This window comes from Argiope bruennichi, chromosome 7, assembly GCF_947563725.1.
Source record: "Argiope bruennichi chromosome 7, qqArgBrue1.1, whole genome shotgun sequence".
Taxonomy (NCBI): domain Eukaryota; kingdom Metazoa; phylum Arthropoda; class Arachnida; order Araneae; family Araneidae; genus Argiope; species Argiope bruennichi.
In genome coordinates this window covers 95,942,623-95,961,859 of record NC_079157.1, presented here as the reverse complement: position 1 = coordinate 95,961,859, position 19,237 = coordinate 95,942,623, and the positions used below count along the sequence as shown (strand labels likewise).

The 19,237-nt window shown below is 32.2% G+C and overlaps 1 long non-coding RNA gene across 1 annotated transcript in view; it reads right to left on the bottom strand.

Moving 5' to 3' along the window:
• Positions 1-13,678: 13,678 nt before the first annotated feature.
• LOC129976726 (uncharacterized) overlaps positions 13,679-19,237 on the bottom strand; it is a 30,247-nt gene continuing 24,688 nt past the window's right edge. Inside the window, exon 3 of the long non-coding RNA XR_008785181.1 lies at positions 13,679-13,964. This is a non-coding gene — a long non-coding RNA (uncharacterized LOC129976726). The remainder of the gene's footprint in view (positions 13,965-19,237) is intronic.

Here is a 19,237-nt window from a genome sequence, read left to right as displayed (position 1 = left end):
ATTTGAATTTTCAAAAACTTTTACGTAATACTGAAATCAAAATTTGATACAGAATTACATTTTCAGTAACGTGATTATATACCAATACTCATTTACACAAACTGTACCGTTTCTGAGTTATTATGAGCGTTCACCGCACTCGAGCATTCGAACAGACATAATTCCTAGAAATGGGTTTTTATTAAAATTTGATAAAAATCTACATATTTGGAGTAACGATCATAATAAGATAATTTTAAAAATCTGTATTTTTTGGAATTACAGTGGTCTGGAGATTTAAAAATCTCGATTTCGGATTTTTGGACGATTACAATACTTGCTCTGTGTATACTTCGGATACGAGAAAGAGAAAAACTGTCAATATAATAAGTGAAGAATTTGAATTTCATATTTTAGGCAAAGTATCCCATCTTAATTTTTATCAACCATTATTTCTGAACATATGCTGAAATTTAATCTTAGTTTTTAAAAGAATTCAGATTTAGTTTTAAAGTAACGCCATATTTTTTTCTGCTAATGCGCTACATCATTGTTATACCTGATGCCTATATATTTTATGCATGCTTATACCTGAAATATTTAAAAGTACTGATCATGATTCGCCATAGAGCTTCATTACTATGGCAAGTTGCCAACTGTTTTTATAGTTGCTACCTAATAAATGATATTTCATGAATCATGTCATCAAAAACAATCATAAACATTTTAGTTGTCTGAAGAAAATAGAAGGAAATACTAACGGAAGTGCTCAAGTTGAAACTTTCTCGATACTAGCCGCCTTTGGCGATCAACATGCTTGTCCGTATTATTAACTCTCTAAGCTGATAAATAATTATGATGGCTGTATTTTTTGAATTTTATCATCTTGTAATTTCATATGACATAAAAAACTCAATTGAGTGAATGTATTGCAACTATAAAAGAGTACATATACTATGAAATAAGAGGTGAAGTGAAAATCCTATAATGGAGTTCAAAGCAGGCAACTGAATATTTTTATGGATGAGTTTGAATTCCATCATAGCATTTAAAAATATTGTTACGGTTGTACATCCAATTGCATAAAAACATATTATTGAGGGGGGAAATGTAAGGAAATTGAATTGATATCATTGAAACGGTAATATTTACTAAATAATTACTTTAGAAATCAGCTTATAGATATTGAGATCAATTTCTATAAGCAAGTCATTGCAATTTCCCATCTGGTGATGGTTAAGGCCCCTTTTTAATCTCGATTACACTTCCTGTCCTGAATCCCATTTCTTGATTTCTTTAAAATCTTCTTTTCTCTCCCAGAATGAACTTTATGGCAATGCAGCGAACTCTCTTTGGAATATTTCTAATAACATTTTTCAGATTTATTAATTAACTATGCAAAGGGCTCGATTCAATACAGCTGTAAAAAACGTGCAATAAACCAGTCTGGATTTCGCACAATGATTTGTTTGACTTTTGTCATTCTAAAATAAGTAATAAGTATGATTTCTGTGCTAAGTGCTTGTAAGTTTTATATAACGCCGCGGTGGCCTGTTTGTCAGGTTTCGGTTTCAGAACCGGAGGGTTTCATATTCGTAATCCGATTCCACAGAAGTACCGTCATGTAAGCGGGTCTGGTGCACATTAAACTCTTCTGCCAAACGCGATCCCGCTGGTGTTGAGTGGTGCGGAAGGGGTGGGTGTGCCAGCTCAGGTGTCGTCCTCGTCATCTGACCACGATTCAAAATTACGAGATCCATCCCAAAATAACCCTAGTGTTGCTTTAAAACTGGGCGTTAATATAACTTAATTAACATTTTATTTATAAATATTAGTTAAAAGAGGCTTAATCACCCTCCCACAAAATTGTGACACTTAGACAAGATCGTGAACGATATTGGTCCTCAAATTTTCATTTCCAGAAATCAACATATTTGTGTTACATAATATAATTAAAAAAATCGAATTATAAAAATTCTTCCGATCGATTGAAACGGGCAGTTTTAGATATAAGAGAAAATGCCAATTTTGATTTGTTTAAGTTATTGTGAGTAATCTCAAATCAGCTCTTACAGAGATTTAATTCAAGATTTACACATTAGATGCTAAAAGTCTGAAACAAATTTCTTTTATCCACGTCTTAGAGTTTCCAGATTTTATAAGATATGCGATAATACATGCTAACAATGCCTTATAGGTTCACCACTTGATGCAGGTCTGCAATATAGATGAAAAAAATCTATTTATTATGTAAATCTGTAAACTGAATTTTATTAAACTTCCACTTTATACTTCGAATTCGCCATGTTCTCTTGTATTCGAACAGTCGGGAATGGATTTCGTTCAAAATTGCTACGAATCAACAAAGTTGGTGTAATTACTATATAAGAAATTTCATTCACCTAACTTTACCTAATTTCATGCTTTTGAATTATCGAGTTCACAGACATGCATTTTGAAAATTATTTCTTTGAATTATGTCTGTCCAATCCTCCTACTTCGGAATTATGTTTTCCCTGAATTCAAATCGTGTTCGAGGTTATTTGAAACATGGATATTCGTCAAAATTTCGAGTTTGATTCTTTTAAAGTCCCACATTTTTTCTTTAAAAGTTTCGTATTCGAGAAAGTAAAAAGGAAAAAAAAAAAAAAATGTGCACAAAATTTAATTTTTGAAAATTTAAATTAACATATTGCATCTAACAAAACAGAGATTATACTTTGTTGTTGTTGTGGCATATGACACTTTACAAGCCCGCTGACAGTTATCTGTCAGCGATTTAAGCCGAGTGTTCCTCACTTGTTTTTTTTAGTAGCGCGAACTAGGGCCTAGAGTAAGAGTTAGCTACTTCATGCGTCACATTCGCTTGCACAACCCCTTTATACAGGGGGGGGCACATTCACACACCTCACAGATAGAACAAAAACAACCATGCCCGAACCGGGACGCCCAGATCACGGGGAGGAATCTCTACCCCTATGCCAGAATGCCGGCTTATACTTTGTCATATATATATATATATATATATATATATATATATATGATATCCAGGCTGAAAAACCTAACAAAAAATTTTTAATAACACCAGGATCATACGGCTAGCTACAAAATTTAATTCTATTAGCCCCTTCATCTAAGAATTTATTTAACCTCGTAATCAGATGACACTTCCTGTTTGACACCTTTATTTTTATTCCAATTCTTCTGAAATTATAAAAGTCACTTGAGACATTAAGGCTTTACCCAGAGATTTGGTTTGGGATTGACACTCATGCCCAAAATTAAGGTCACAAAATTTTTTTTCAAAGTATTTCTAAATAGATACCAGCAAAATTTAAACAAATTATATTTTATATATTGTGAAAGAGTGGTAACACGATATTAAACTTTGTTGTGGAAAATAATGTTGTTTAGCATTAGTTTTTGAGGAACTACTGAAATTAGACCGTTTAGGCATCTGGGACTTTTGCCTGCAATTTTATGAATATTGCATTAAAACAAAAAATTTAAACTGTTTCCAGTGAGAATGAGTTCACATAATCGTTTAGACGATTCCTTGAGATGAAGAGCCATTAGCAGGCTTGAAGCTGGGCAGTCTCAAGCGGAGGTGGCTCGATGGTTACAAGTGGCACCGAATAGTGGTATCCAGGTTGTGGAATCATTCCAAACAAGTGGTACTGTAACCAGGAAGGCCGGCCAAGGCCGTTACTTAGCAACGACGCCTGCACAAGATCTCTATTTGGCATTAAGCGCACGACAGCATAGGCTGACAACGGCTCCTCAACTTCCTCGTGACCTTGCTGCTGCGTCTGAAATAAAAATTTCCAGACAAACAGTATACAGACGTCTAGCAGAGAGGGCCCTTCATGCCCGGTGACTAGTTGAGTGCATCCATTTGACTGCATCCAACAGAAAAGCCCGATTGTTGTGGTGCCGAACACATCAGTACTGGGCGCAGCAAGAATGGGGACATGTTATTTTTAGTGATGAGTCGAAATTTACCACATAGAGGGACACTCGTCGAATCTTCATCTGGAGAGAGTGAGGAGCTCGCTATCATTCCTACGTAAAAGAAATCGACAGATTTGGTGGCAGAGGAATTCTTGTCTCAGGTGGCATAATGTTTTCTTAAATACCGGTCTTCGATGCGGGTATTGTGAATGTACATCGCTGTAGGGATGAGATCCTTGAAGCCTATATGAGGTTGTTACGGGGGGAGGTTGACCCAGACTTCATGTTTATGGATGAAAACGCGCTTTCACACAGAGCCCAGATCGTTGATTATTTACTTGAGAAAGAGGATATTCGACGTATGGACTGGCCCTCTAGGTCTCCGGTTCTTAATCCTATTGAACATGTTTAAGATGGTCTCGGAAGAGCCATTGCACAGCATAACCCCCCTCCTAATACCGTCCATAAGTTAAAAGCCGCGCTTTTGGAAGAATGGGCTTTGCTGCCCCAAGCATTATTCACACCCTCATAAACAGTATGAAAGCTTGTTGTGTAGCCTGTATAGCAGTGCACGGTGGTTACATTTCATATTAGACAGGTTTTTTCGGAGATAAATGCTTTATCTCTGATTCATAATGTAACACATTTTGATATACCCTGTTTTTTAATTCCCATTTAAAATCTTTTCCATGTTGTTATGTGTCTATGTTCTTTCTTCCACATTCCAAATTTCGTGGCAACACAGAGAATAGTTTTTCATTTTTCGCAGATTTTAAGTTTGTGACCTTAATTTTGGACATGAGTGTAAATGGCATAATTCCATATTAAGTACTAAAAATTCAATAACGATGCATATGTCAGATAAGTCACGCAAGATGTCAGTGTATATGGCAACGTTCGGATAACGTAATTCTGTGTAAAATGTTTTGTTGGAGAAGCTAGGAAGGTATAGTTATACAAAATATTTAATTAAAAATTTTAGCAACTATTACTCCCAGCGAACTAACTTATCGCCAAAGGCGAATAGTGGAAAATAAAATCTATACATTCGACGAGCGATTGTACGCTGCATCGTCAAATGTTGGACGAAAAAATTTAATTTTGGTAACTAGTTGAGCATCCTGTAAACAAGTAATTATATATATATATATATATATATATAAAAGTCAATTCCTACTAAGGTCAACAAAAAAATTAGTTTAGTAACTTTTTATTATTTATATATAATATTATTTTTGATTGGTTGTCGCCTCAGGAATCTCAGAGCTTGGCGACCATTTGGTGACATGGTGACGGATTTGGCGTCCAAATAGAAACTACTGGACAAATTTAATTAATTAATTAATATTTAAAAAACTGTATAAACATCAAGTGTCATCCACAACAAGTTTAAAAAAAAGATATTTGAACTTAAGTGGATGAATAAAAAGTATTTTATTAACGACTAAAAGTTTGAACGATATATATATATATATGTGTGTGTGTGTGTGTGTGTGTGTGTGTGTGTGTGTGTGTGTGTGTGTGTGTGTGTGTGTGTGTGTGTGTGTGTGTGTGTGTGTGTGTGTGTGTGTGTGTGTGTGTGTGTGTGTGTGTGAACTAATAGTAGGAATTGGAAAAAGAGCATATGTTAGTTATGTAACAAGTCACTACTAGCAGAAAAAGAAAAAGCAGATAAATATTTCAGGATAGGTTATATGAATAATCCTTCTAACAATAACCATCTCTATAAAACGGGTTTAAAAACGAATTTTGTTCGAAATAAACTTCCACGCAGTCAAAAAATAATGACATAGGATTTATTTCTAATGAATAACCTAGGTAAAATGATATGAATATTTATTTTTTCTCCTCCTCGATTTAAGAAAATAGCCAATTCAGTATATCACATTTGTGCCACGCATTAGATTATGCCTGTCTAAAAACGAATCGAGATGGAGGGAGAAGGATTTTGCGAATATAATATGGGCGAGCATTCCGTAAGCCGACTCAGTTAGTGAAAGTCCTATTTAATTGAATGCAAATGAAATGCAATGAAACTACGTGTAAAAATGTAAATTGAATTTCACGCGTCAAACAAAATAGTGACTGGCTTGTTCATTCCAATGAAGATATTATCGTTCAATAATTTCTCTAAAAGATTAAGATGTTAGTTGCAGAGAAGACAGAAACAGATTACACTTAGCTCATATACAAATATCGTCAGAAACAGCTAAAATACCTGAAGTTGTAACAAAAAAATGATGTTAAATTGTAATTTTAAAAGCATCCTCAAATCATAGCATTTTTGAAAGAAAGTGTGTGATTGCGTGTGCGAAATAAATTCGAGCTTCTTATTCGAGTCGTACATATCGCTTGATTGACCCGTCTTGAACGCATTAGCTGTTTAATTTCTTGTATATCACATTTCTGAATTTAAGAATAAAAATATTTAACTGATTAAAAGTCATAACATTTTTCTTAGGATCTCTAAATCAAAATATTGAATAATTCAGATTTAGAATAATAAAGTAAGATTGAGGATTCTTAACAAAAAATAGGAATGGAGTATTTAGTAAACAAAACTAGTAATTTATGAACGTTATCGTATGTAATTGAATTATAGCGAACTAATTCCAAAACAATCGTTGCACAAGATAGTTTAGCAGCAAGAGTTTAACATTCCTGGTTAATTTAACTGTGCACATGCTGAAACAGGTACCAAATCGTACTTCATGTACCGCTTTGAAGGTATATTGAAACCGTTTTGAAACAGGCTTTTTTTTTTCTTTCTAAATCGTAAAAAGATGATACTTCATCGGGAATTTCCGAGCTTCAACATCAAACCATCAACAGGATATTGGAATTTCTACTACAAATTTGAAAAGCTCAAAGTTCACATATACGGTGGATCTTCTATGGTATAAATTATCAAACTCGTAGTCTTCACAAAAGAGCCAAAACTGCTATAGTATCACACAATCATCACAGATAAATCGAACTTCATCAGTACATTTAACAGAATATACATTCATTGTGTTTGTTCTTACTAAGTATGAGTATGACAATCTAAGACTATTCTATTAGTTTGAGCAATGAGCACAGGAGTGTCCATAAGAGATTTGAAAAAATATACAAAAGCTCCCAACAATTCAAATCGATAATGTAATTCTTAAATTACTCGTAATTCCTTACAAGGAAGCCTAATATTTAATTAAAACTATATCCGCAATATTTCCATTGATTAAATAAACAAATAGAGGAGAAGTCCAATAATCAATAACTTGGTTGAGAATCGTTATTCAGCCTTGTCCTCGATATATCCAAACCAGCGGGAGTGGTTTCGCCAATACTTTATCGCATACTCCCTAAAAATGTTAATTGATTTGCATTTTAAATAGTAGTTTCCAAATCGATATAAGCCAAAATTTGGTACACAATTACACTTGTAGTCACGAACTCACATACCAAATTTGGTATAGTTGCCATTGCGTTTTTGAGTTAACACTTTTATATCTGTCTGCAACTGCAGACCAACAGACGTCCAACCCTTTGTTGAGTATGATTCAATATTGGATAAGTGTCTACATTAAGACGTTAAATATATAAGCTTAATTTCAATCATGTAGCTCTCTTTGGTTTGTAACTATCGTTTTAAATTATATTCGTAGAGCAAGGAAGACTTTATCTGAACGGAATTCCCACAAATTTTGGAGCGAAAACACTATACAAAATTTCTTCCGTATAGCTCCAAGCCGTTTTTGAGGTAAATTTGTCACAGACGAATGTTTTCGAAAAATGTGTTTAGAGAACCCAGGAAAATCTAAAACGTAAATAATCGTAAAATCTCAATTTCCAATTTTTTTTATTACGATTCTAATAATTTCTCTATATTTCATATACGAGAAAGTAAAAATTGAATATTATGCTGACGCACGCATTGAAGTACTATAGCAAAGTTAATCAGAAATAATTTCGAAATGCATCCAGGTAGGCCTCAATACACATTTGAAAATTTACTCAATTTAAAAATGAAAATCAATGTTTCCAAAGCGGATTTTGTTATGTTCTACAATGCAAATCGGAAAATAACCAACGCAACTAGAAAACATTCATCCTCCACCATCAAAGAACTTTTCTTGACATTTCACATTTTCAAGAAGTGCAGTATTTTAATCACTGTATGCTAACATCAATTAAATGCACTACAGATTTAGTACTGTGATTTCTCCTGAATCTTCGCACTCCCATTTCCTTTCAATAACAAAGATTATAAATTTAATATCTCTCATTTCACATATAAGTTTCGATACAAATTGGAATATTTCATTTCAATTCATTAATATTTTAATTAATAAATGTAATTTCATCAATTAGCAGGGAAAAAAAATCAAAATCAATATTATTGATTTAATGCATAGAAAATTATTGGACAATTTTAAACATATTAACTAAAGAACAAATACTCATAAAATATTACGATTTTAAAGAGCATTTTTGATATTAATTTCACGAACTGTATTCCCCCATCAAAGAAATTGAAACTCCAAAGAAATTTCGAACTAGTTTTCGATCATAAATCCTATGAATATCTCGCTGAATAATAAATGATCTGCATAATAAATGATTAAAACTCTGATCCTAATACTTTCCCTTAATCATCGAAATGCGAATAAGTTTTCACATTTTTTTCCTTTAATAATTAAAACTCGTAGTGTATTTCATGAATTCAAGTTGAGCCAGTTGAGGAACAGTGGTCTAAACTCACTTGATTTATAATAGCTTATTTATCTACAATTTTTGTTTATAATTATCTAACATACGTCAAAATATATTTTTAAAAGAAATACGATACGACATATGAAACAATTTAAACTGGACATTATTTCCAATTCATTGCTACACTCTTGTGCAAAAACCAAATATAATTTATTTTTTCACATAGAAATTCAATTTCGACTCATCTTCCATACTCTTCGATATCCTAAAAATAGAATTTTAAACTGAATTATAGGATCCAGAGTAGCCATACGATAACTCAATAAATGCAGTGAGCGAGAAGGATTCAATTGGAAGTACTTACAAAAAGAGGTTATTAAATTTAGAACAATTTTTGGTAATGATTGGCTATCCATTCGTATGCAAGAAACTTCCGAACTCCAAAATAATTAGAAGTTTGTTGGAAGAAATTTAGCAATCTAACTTTACGGCATCATTAAAGTACTAAAAATAATTTAAAAGTAGGTGAAAGCAATAGTACGCAAATGATAGTTTGAATTGAATTTTAATAGCACAAAAGCCAAACATCGTTATGATGCGTCAGTAGTATGCAGACGAAAATAAATTAGTAGCCTTTCAAAATTTTGACTTCAGCCAGCCAAGTTCATGAGCTTCATATATCAATTCACTTAATTGTTTTATAATGCTTAATTTATTTACAATGCACAGCTTTCATCTGTGTTTTTTTTCCGAGCTTGAATCTAATGACCATATTTTTGGACTCATTACAATGCTCAATCTTCGAAAATTAAAATTACAGAAACGGTTTCCAATCCATTTCTTCCCTCGGGCAGAAACAAGCTTAAGATCAAGTTAATTATTTTGTATAAAAATTACCACCCTTAAACCAATTTCACATAAATCTTTATATTCGAGATTTCAACAACCCCAAAATAAAATTTTTATTCCAATATCCATTAGCTTATGTCACTCAATAACTTAAAAAATAGCATCGAGCGAGATGGATGAAATTTGGTATTATTGGTTCAAAGATTTTTGAAATTATTAATTTATAATTTTGTATTTGAGTTAATGATCGACTTCTTGTCAATTTTTAAGGCAAGAAACGGACTCATTCCAAAACGGCTGGAAGTCAGGTAACGAGAGTTTAACATTCTGCCTTTAAAGCAGAACTGGAGTTTCAGGAATGATTCACTTGTAAGCCAAAGTAAATCATTGCATGCAAATGATAACTAGTCTCTAATATTTCACACAGATGGGAGAAACTTTGCTCAGTAATTGCATTAAAGGCAGGATCAAATGATAAAACTAATCATATCGATGGAAAATAAAATGTTTCCCTAAATAACTAAAAATATTCAATACTGCATGAAACTCGGAGCCTTTCTGTTTCAAGCAAAGAGCGTTATTAGCAGCAACTTTAAATATGTATGCACATAATCAACATGCGCGTATTCTTCACCCAACACACTATCGAATTCATTTCACACACAATTCTGCAATATTTGTATACACAATTAATACGTATTTAGATTAAGAGCGTTAATACAAATACCTGCGCCTGCACTTGTTAATGATTTAGTAAAAAGTACGTTCGTTCATTGCGAATTAAATAAGAATTTAGATGCATACAGGACCCATTATTCTGAGGTCCACATACATAAATTCAACAAAAAAATCCAGTCCAGTCTCGTTATCCAACAATTGCATGATAAAGACCAAATAAGCTCCCCCCCCCCCTTCACACACAATTAAAATTTACGTCTTTGCATTGAAAAAATAAAACTGTGTTGTATGCTTTCTGTAATGTGGACCACTGGAAGGGATTTCCCTAAAATTTTCTCGCATGCAGGTTTTCTCATTCCATACAAAACTGTCGACTTTTGGCTAGACTTTAATCTGACAATTTTACTGAATATATCTTGTAATCTGCTACTAATAATAATTAGCATTTGGCTATAAAAAGGTAGTCAAAAATGAAATTTATATTTTACATCCTTTTCCGGTTTGATTAAAGTCAAAATTTAACATGGAACTGTAATTGTAATCAGAGAATGACCTACCCATTTCCATTTACTTGAAATATTCAATTTTTGAATTATTAAGGAAACATACATAAGAAATTACGGACTGACAGATAGTCAAAAAAATTTGATAACATTACCCGATATCTTTTTATCTAGTTATTTTATTTGTACCTGAACAAATAGACTACTGCTTAAGATATTCCATTCAAAAATTTGATGCAAATTTGGTATGGAGTTCATGCATCAAATTATAGAGAACTAACTACTCAAAGTATGTCTGCTTTTGTGTTTACGGGTAGACAGACCGATTCCAAAGATCGTAAGCGATCGTAACAGACCGATTCCAAAGATCGTTAGACTATCGTAAACGGCGATTTCAACATCACCCGATTACATAAATACACAATGCTCCAAGGACGAAGCAAAGGAAAAATTTATTTTTCACCGTAGTATGGCTCACCTCAAACGTAATGAAAAGCTGTTTATTGCTTTAGCATCTGCATTGTTGAAGTTCAGAATGCATACCTATTTTTAATGCATATCTATATCTAAATTTAAATGCTTCACATTGACACTGGGCTTGCTACGATTCAATTTTAACCATTCATTAAACATTTTTAAATATTACTTATGATCTCTAAACACAATAACATATTATTACTCTTAGTAAAATCTCCTAAATTTTGTCTCATGAATACCTCATCTCATTATAATTACTTAATGCAATCACAAATTCAAACTCATATCTACCACAAGAATTCTTGATGGAATTTTTAAAGGTCCACAAAATACCATTGCAATCCAACTCTAAACCAAATAATTTTACAATTAAAATAGGAATTTCTTCTAACGTTCCAACAATTCGACTTTTACAAAATTTTATCCTCTAATATTTTATTACATTTACTTTTTGGTATCAAATTCGGCAAACACCAAATGTAGAAGAGAGTACCAGAAACCCCCACACGCCTTTCAATATCGGCTATACATATCAAACATTCAGCGCATTCTTACTTAACCTAATCACTAAATTCTTCCATTATACCGAGATTTCTGGTGATTAAATTAAATATTTATTCTCATAAAAGAATGCTTTCTCAACATTCAGTATTTTTAAATTCATTTCATCATTAATTTTAGAACTTATTTAATAATAGACACTTCGAAATGTTTTCAACTTCTGCCATAAAAAACCTTACGTTTATGCTACATTCTCCTTTATACAATTATTTAGTACATTTAAATTTATCAATTGTAAGGCTTAAAAATTTACCCTCATCTATATTTTATACATAAATTAGTATACAATACGAAATACCTTATTCAAAACTCAACACAACATTGCATACGTATTGTGTCATTTTATCTATGGCTTTTAATTAACAGCCTATAGCAATATTTTGCAACCCGCATTGAATGGTCATATTTACAAAATAGAAAATTTCACGTGCACGCGTTCATTCTAATCATAAAAGGACTAGCTTTCTAAAATTAAATTTCTCACAACTCTTCTTTATTTCATGGGACATTTCTTTCTCCATAAAGAGAATTAAAGAAGCTCAGCTTTTCATAGCAAAATGTCTAATATTATTCACAAAAAAATTTTCTCATTAGTTTTTATTTTAACCTAAAGAAATTACGATAATTTCGTTACTAACATTAACTAATTTATTACGAATTAAATTTGATTGACTAACAATGGATTAAATTTTTAAAAAAAATTTTGCAAATTTTTATGAAAATTAATCTAATTAGCTAACTTCTTAAATATTTCATGCTCTTTAGTGCCGAATGCAGGAAGATTTACCTTCCTTCTTAAAACTCTGACATTTATTCTTTCATAATCATTTTAGGTTCTGGACTACAAAATTATTATGCATACAATACATCCAAAGTCGACAAAGAAGTGACATTCGACTTGAAACTAAATAATCCCGAAACATTCACTATTTAATGGCGGAAAAATATTTAAATCGAATATTATGAAACATGATTAATAATTTTAAATATCAATTTATCTAACATTTCGAGTATTCTAAAGTAGTTGATCTGTGCGACTTAAAGAGGAAAAAACACCGACGCACTTTTGATGCTTGACCACAAAGCACTAGCATACCAGCTCATAAAATAGGCAAGCGTCTGGATGCAAGTGATGAGGGGTCTCTAGAAAACCGTCCTGGCTTCCCCGAAATCTCCCTTTTCTTTTGTGGGAGAGCTGTATTATTATTCAAAAAAGCACTGAATACGATATTTTCAGTCGAAGAAAAAAAAGTCACAAGTTACATAACTAAAATATAAAGACGCAAGAGTTGAAAATTATAACGTTCTACTACTACTTTAAATTTGTAATAAGTGTCTGTTTAGTCATAAATATAGTTCAGAATCGTTCATAAAGCAGTGGAAAGATAGTAAAATCAATCGGAATTGCCAGAAAAAGTTACGCGATAGCAGACAACCTAAATGCTTCCTGAGAACTGGCTGTTTCGCTCTCACGATCCGGAATTGGAAGATGATCGTCGATTTGATGATGCAATAAGGAAGGATTAATAAATGCATTTTAAAACATCAGTTAATTTGCTCACAAGAATATGAAACATGTGAATTTAACATATATTTTTCGCATCTTTGAGATAAGTTGCACAAATAGTTGATGGCAGGAAATACGCAGTTATTTGAGATGCAATTTTTAACCTTTATCAGATGACATTCTTTTTCTTTTCGGTGTTCACTTTTTTTTCTTTACAATGTTATTCTTTTCAACAACTTCTTTATCCAAACTTTGTTTGCAAGGATAAAAGAACTCATTTTTTGGGTGCACATTAAAATGAGCTTGAATTGATGTTAGAGAATATCTTTGTATGTTTTGAAAAAACAGACAACCAGAATGGTTACCATAACAAAATTTCTCTGGCGAATAATATATTTCTTTCAGATTAAGATTTTTTTGTTTTCTTCTTCTTCTGATTACATATTATATCCACGGTATCGGTCCACCACTCTTTGAAGCTGCAGCAAAAATTTATTAAGGGTATAGTTTGCCTAAATTTTTTTTACGAATGACAGATTAATATATTTCTGGTAAAAGCAAAACCTCTGGCATTTGGTGTTTCCAGAGAATCGTCAGATGACAATTACCACAGACCCTTCTCCAGGATGCTGGATTGGAATGATTTGGTAGTAAAGGATGGATAGCTGTCTCAAGATGCTTCTTTTCTTTCTGAAGGCTTGAGTTTCTACCTGAAAAGCAGATATTACCCTCCATTCGACCATCAGTACGATGCAAAAAGATTTCTAAAGGAGGAAACAAAGAAAAAATATTATCAAAGAAATGTATTAAGCATGCAACGCAAAGATAAAACTTTTTAAACAAATTTAAAATAGCATACAAGGGATATGGGACATCTTTTGATCAAACAACAGCACAGCAGAAAAACTTGAATTGGAAGTTTAATACCTCAAATGAGTAAGAAATTTTGATAACTACTTTCAACACGCTGACAACAAACTTTCTCCTTCAGAGAAAATTTCGATGCGAGTAGAAAACTTCGGTGTTTATTTTATATCTCCTTCGTTTAATTTGTTGTTCAAGTGAATCGCCTTGTTCATACTTATTATCTAATTAGATATTCACGGCCGTTAATAGGAGACGACAAAGAAGTATGCTTCTTATTAAATATGGCCAAAATCACGGCAGCAAACTTATTAATTTTGTTTGTGCCACTTAATGAGGATTTAAAACATAACGCTTATACGCTGGTGAAAGGTTTTCAGATTTACTTTAAATATTTACAAAACAAGTTTTTTATGTTCAATACCTAAAAACTGCAGTATTAATATTTGTTAGATAACAAGTAAGATGAATTTAAAACAATAATACAGCAGTTCACTGGATGTGTAAACCTTGAAATAAAAGGTTTTTTAAAAAAAAAATATCAAAAACATTTAATACCCGACAATAACAAACACAGATCTGTCAAAAAATTATATTAACACTTCTTAAAACTTATAAACTATAACCATTACATTAAATCGAAATACGTGTTTTGTTACACAACATTTACTTATCTGCGAATTTCAAAAATGCACAGTTTTGGTGTGTGTTATGTAATTATTCATTTTAAATCAAACATTATTGAAATAGATTTTTTTTCGATATATATCTAAACAGAGACATTCTATAGGAGTGCGCTAATATTGCAACTGCTGATGATTCATCACATGGTTTTGAGAAAAATAATAAGTACTTAAGCTAATTTAATCTTAAAAATTTATGTTTCCAAGGGGTGACTGCGTGAATTTCAATACGAAGTTGATGATTTTAACCATAAAAATAGATATTTATTGCATTCTGGAATATGTATTGTACAAAAAGCAAGTATTGTAATCATTAAGAAATTCTAACTAGAGATTACTCCATTTCAAATCCAATTTTTTAGTTGGTTTGTTTTAACTGCCATTGCCTGAAGGTAACTCAAAAATGCTTTGATTCAGACGGATCAAACTTTTGTGTGACCTTTAAACCAAATTTTCGATTTCTATGAAATTTTTTAGCAAAAGACAATCCCACGACGTTTCCCTTCGTTTGGAAACAAATGCATTCGATAACTACAAAATGTAAATAGTTGGATGAATAAAATTTAGTTCTAGCACCTAAAGCGTGATTTCACGGCACTTTTGGAACAAAATTTCTTGATATACTGACCGACTCCGTTTCTGTATTTTCGCATGCATATGAATGATAACTCAAAAATACAATTTAGGCAAAGAAATTTAGTATGCGATTTTACCATTTAAAATGCAGAAATGCATCAACATTCAAATACAATTCGTAAAGGAGTAGACCATTTATTGTTCTGTGTATTCTCATGCATGGAAATGCAATAACAAAACTTCAAAGATGTATACAAAGGAACTTTGGTATGCAGTATTGTAAATAGAATTGCTAAATTTTGATTTCAAGGGGGAAAGTATAAAGCGTAAACGTAGAAGATGCATATTATTTATATCACTATACTAAAAAGTACAAAGCTTTCATGCGTGGGATTCCTAAAATAAAAATCTTAGTATTGCCCAAGATGTTCTGTATTTATGGAGTTAGAGGGAATATCTATATTAGAAAGGTTGCAAGGAAGTTTTGAGAAGACCGTTTTAGATTTCTTTAAGAAAATAATTTTAAATTTACTGGATTATAATTAGTTCTTTGGTAATTAGTTGTGTAAGGACACTTTTGAGACGGAGTGCACCTCTCATTTTAATCTATGATATCACACTACTGATAATAGCTTCTTAGATAATTTAAGAGAAAGATTTATAGACAAATATAAAACTTTTTCTACAATTAATATATATTTCGATATTGATGACCTAGACAAAATTTGTTTTTGCTTTTTCTACAAATATTTGAAGCTCTATAATTTTATGCAACTGATACAATTATATAATAAAATACCTTTAATTAAGTTTTTAATCTAAGTTTCAACAACAAGAAGGATCATTCAGAAAAAGAAGTCAAGTGGTAGAGTCCCAAGCAAATGCGTTTGGGAAATCTAACATCAAAATAGAAAAAGCATCTGAATCTCGAAACCTGCCAAAAGCCTGATTCAAAATTTAGAAATGCTGTTAACTTCCGCAGACTTTTGAAAAAAATATGAATCGTAAAATTATTGTATTTGTTATAGTGGAGAAGCTACTTCATATTTTACTATAAGTTTCGTGTTACTGAGGAATAATTTATACGAAGAAAATTTTTGAAAGGTTATGCAAACTTAAAAAAAATTTGAAAAAAATATCAAAAGTTGACTCACTAAGCATTGATATACATCAAAGCGTCCGAAATGTACAGAAGTGAACAAAAATATGGTACACCTCCGTAACTTGTTATTTATTATTTCATCTTCTTAAAACTGATGTCGATGGAATTGACTTAAAGAGATTCGTTTGTTCCAACCAACAAACCGATTTCGGAATTAATTAACAATTCCGAATTTTTTCCAGTATGGCTTTTTTTTTCTGAATAGATTTATTGCGATGACATTAACATAGAAGTTTGGCATGACATAACATTAACGATAGAAGTTTATGAATTTCAAATGTAGTTTCAAGAGTTACAGTGTTTTGAAAAATGAGCCTTTCAATGTTAAATGAGTTATGAACTCGCGCAGATATTAGATTGTTATACATTTTTTTAAAACAATCTCTTACTACATTTTTTTTCATTAAAATGCTCAGGAAATGCATGAATTATACAAATTAAATATTTTTATGAATTTTAATTATTAATGCGGAAAAAGTGAATTTAGCATAAGAAAAAGGTTTGCATGAGATCGAAATTTACACAATAAAATTAACAAATGTTCCCATATTTCAAATATTGTTGTTGTTATTTATGGCACCTAGACAAACCCGAAGTCGGCAATTTAAGCCGAGTATGTGCAGTAGCTTCTGAGGCTAAAGGCCCCTGAGCACCCGAGGGCAGAACACTGACTTCTAGCTCATATGAAGATGAACTCACATACTCGCTTTCACGGCTCTTTTATACACTTCACAGAGAAAACACAGGGAAAGGTATAAAAGGTGAGCCAGAAACTCGTAAAAACTTTAAAAAAACCTAAATAATAAAGAAACGCAATGCTCGAAAAAAAAATGCGGTTTCGGAATATGTTGAAAGTTTTTGTATTTCCCCCCATTAAAAAGGATTCAAAATATGACTGACAAATGGACTCAAATGTCAAATCCAGATGTTAACTACAAAAGAAGATAACTAATTAACACAAGGTTAGAAATGGATCCGTAATTTGATGCCAGCAGAATGATTTCGTTCTTGAACATTAGTGATTCAACTTTTGCATAATACCGGTGAATAATAACTAAATCATTGTGAAATTTCCGCTCGGTGAAAGGAATCAAGACGAGCAAAAGCCGTATTCTTTTTTAATGGGATACTATGTTGGCCACATCCCTGTTGGATAGTCATGAGAAATTTGACAGCCGAGACATCAATAGGAAGTAGAAGTGCACGTTAAGTTGAGACATTAATGAGGATTCCGGAAATGTAGATCCGACGCAATTAGCGCAGAATTTTGAAACTGCACACGTACCAAACAGAGGCACTTCACCACATAATTCCAGTCGATTCCGATGAAAGATAAGCTTGCACAAATGGAATCTGACCCACAATAGTTGCAGTACATCATGTGGATAGATGAAGCCCATTTTTTATTGTACTGGCTACAAGTCCAAATCACCAAATTCTTTGCGTGTGACTGTTCGATCACCACGTCCCTCATTCTGGACTTTTTTATTTTGAAGAACATTGTTCCATCTCCGGTTGGAAAACCTGTTCTGCCTTTACAGAATTTTGTGTTTGGACACCACGGTACGTCTGCATTGCAGCAAAGATGTGAGTTACCTGCCGTCATCTTCATGCGCAGTATGATGTTCCGTCTCGCGTTGTTCGTTCCGTCAGAATGTTCATCCTCGATACATTCCCTGAGAACCTAATGATAAGTCGAGGATGTAAGATTACCCCTTAACTGGGGAGGTAAAATTGTAGAACTTAACTGGGGATACCGTTTCACTACGAGACCGCATTTCATTTACACTCAAATTAAATTTTCTAATGAATGTATTAGTATGAAAAACTGCCAATACATTTCGCAGATATTTTTTTCTCGAGATAGATATATTTTAGAAATTTTTCAGAATATATTATCCTTGAAAAAGTAAATGCGTTGGAATACATTTGCTCCTCAAATTACACATAACAATAAATAATAATCTTGAAAAAAAAACATGTTATTTTTTTTTTACTTTTTAAATCAATTATTTTTACAGTATATGAAGGTATATTGAAGACAATATAAAATTCAGCAATTATTTGATAAATTAAAAAAAATGCAAAAGGGTAAAATTGGCTTTTTTTTTTATCGTGCTTTCATAGCACGGTTTTCTAAAGCATTTTAAACATACATGTTAAGAACTAGTATAAAAATCAACCTATAAATTCTGTACTTATATCTCTTGGTATATTAATATATTTTATAAAGTTTTCGAAATACATTATCACTGGAAAAATTAATTATGTTTGAACATACATATCAGAATCAGTTGAATGCGAAGTTTTATCGAAAACCTCTTCTGTATAATTATCCTCATAACTAAAATCACTTTTTGCTTCATTTAAAAATGTCTGGAGCAATGCTTTATAATATGATCAGTAAATTAGATGATATTTTGGGCTCCAGTTTTAGTGCCATCTGCTAAGCCTTGTTTATCACTGGGACACTAACAGGGAGCTGCGGTCTTAGAGACCTCACTCAAAGAAATAACTGACTTATTTTAAAAAGCATACGCTGATATCGGTTGAAAAAGTGCACGTGTATTGAATGTCACAAAACAGGAAGCTACAGGGTCAATCCATTCAATTGAGCTAAAAATAGAAAAAGGGTGACCGAAAATCCATCGCTAGCGGTCTGACAGACTGCACGTCCCCAGTTAAGGGTTAAGTGACCCCCAAGATCGCCAAACGGACTTTTGGTTATGGAAATAACTAAAGTCTGGTGTCT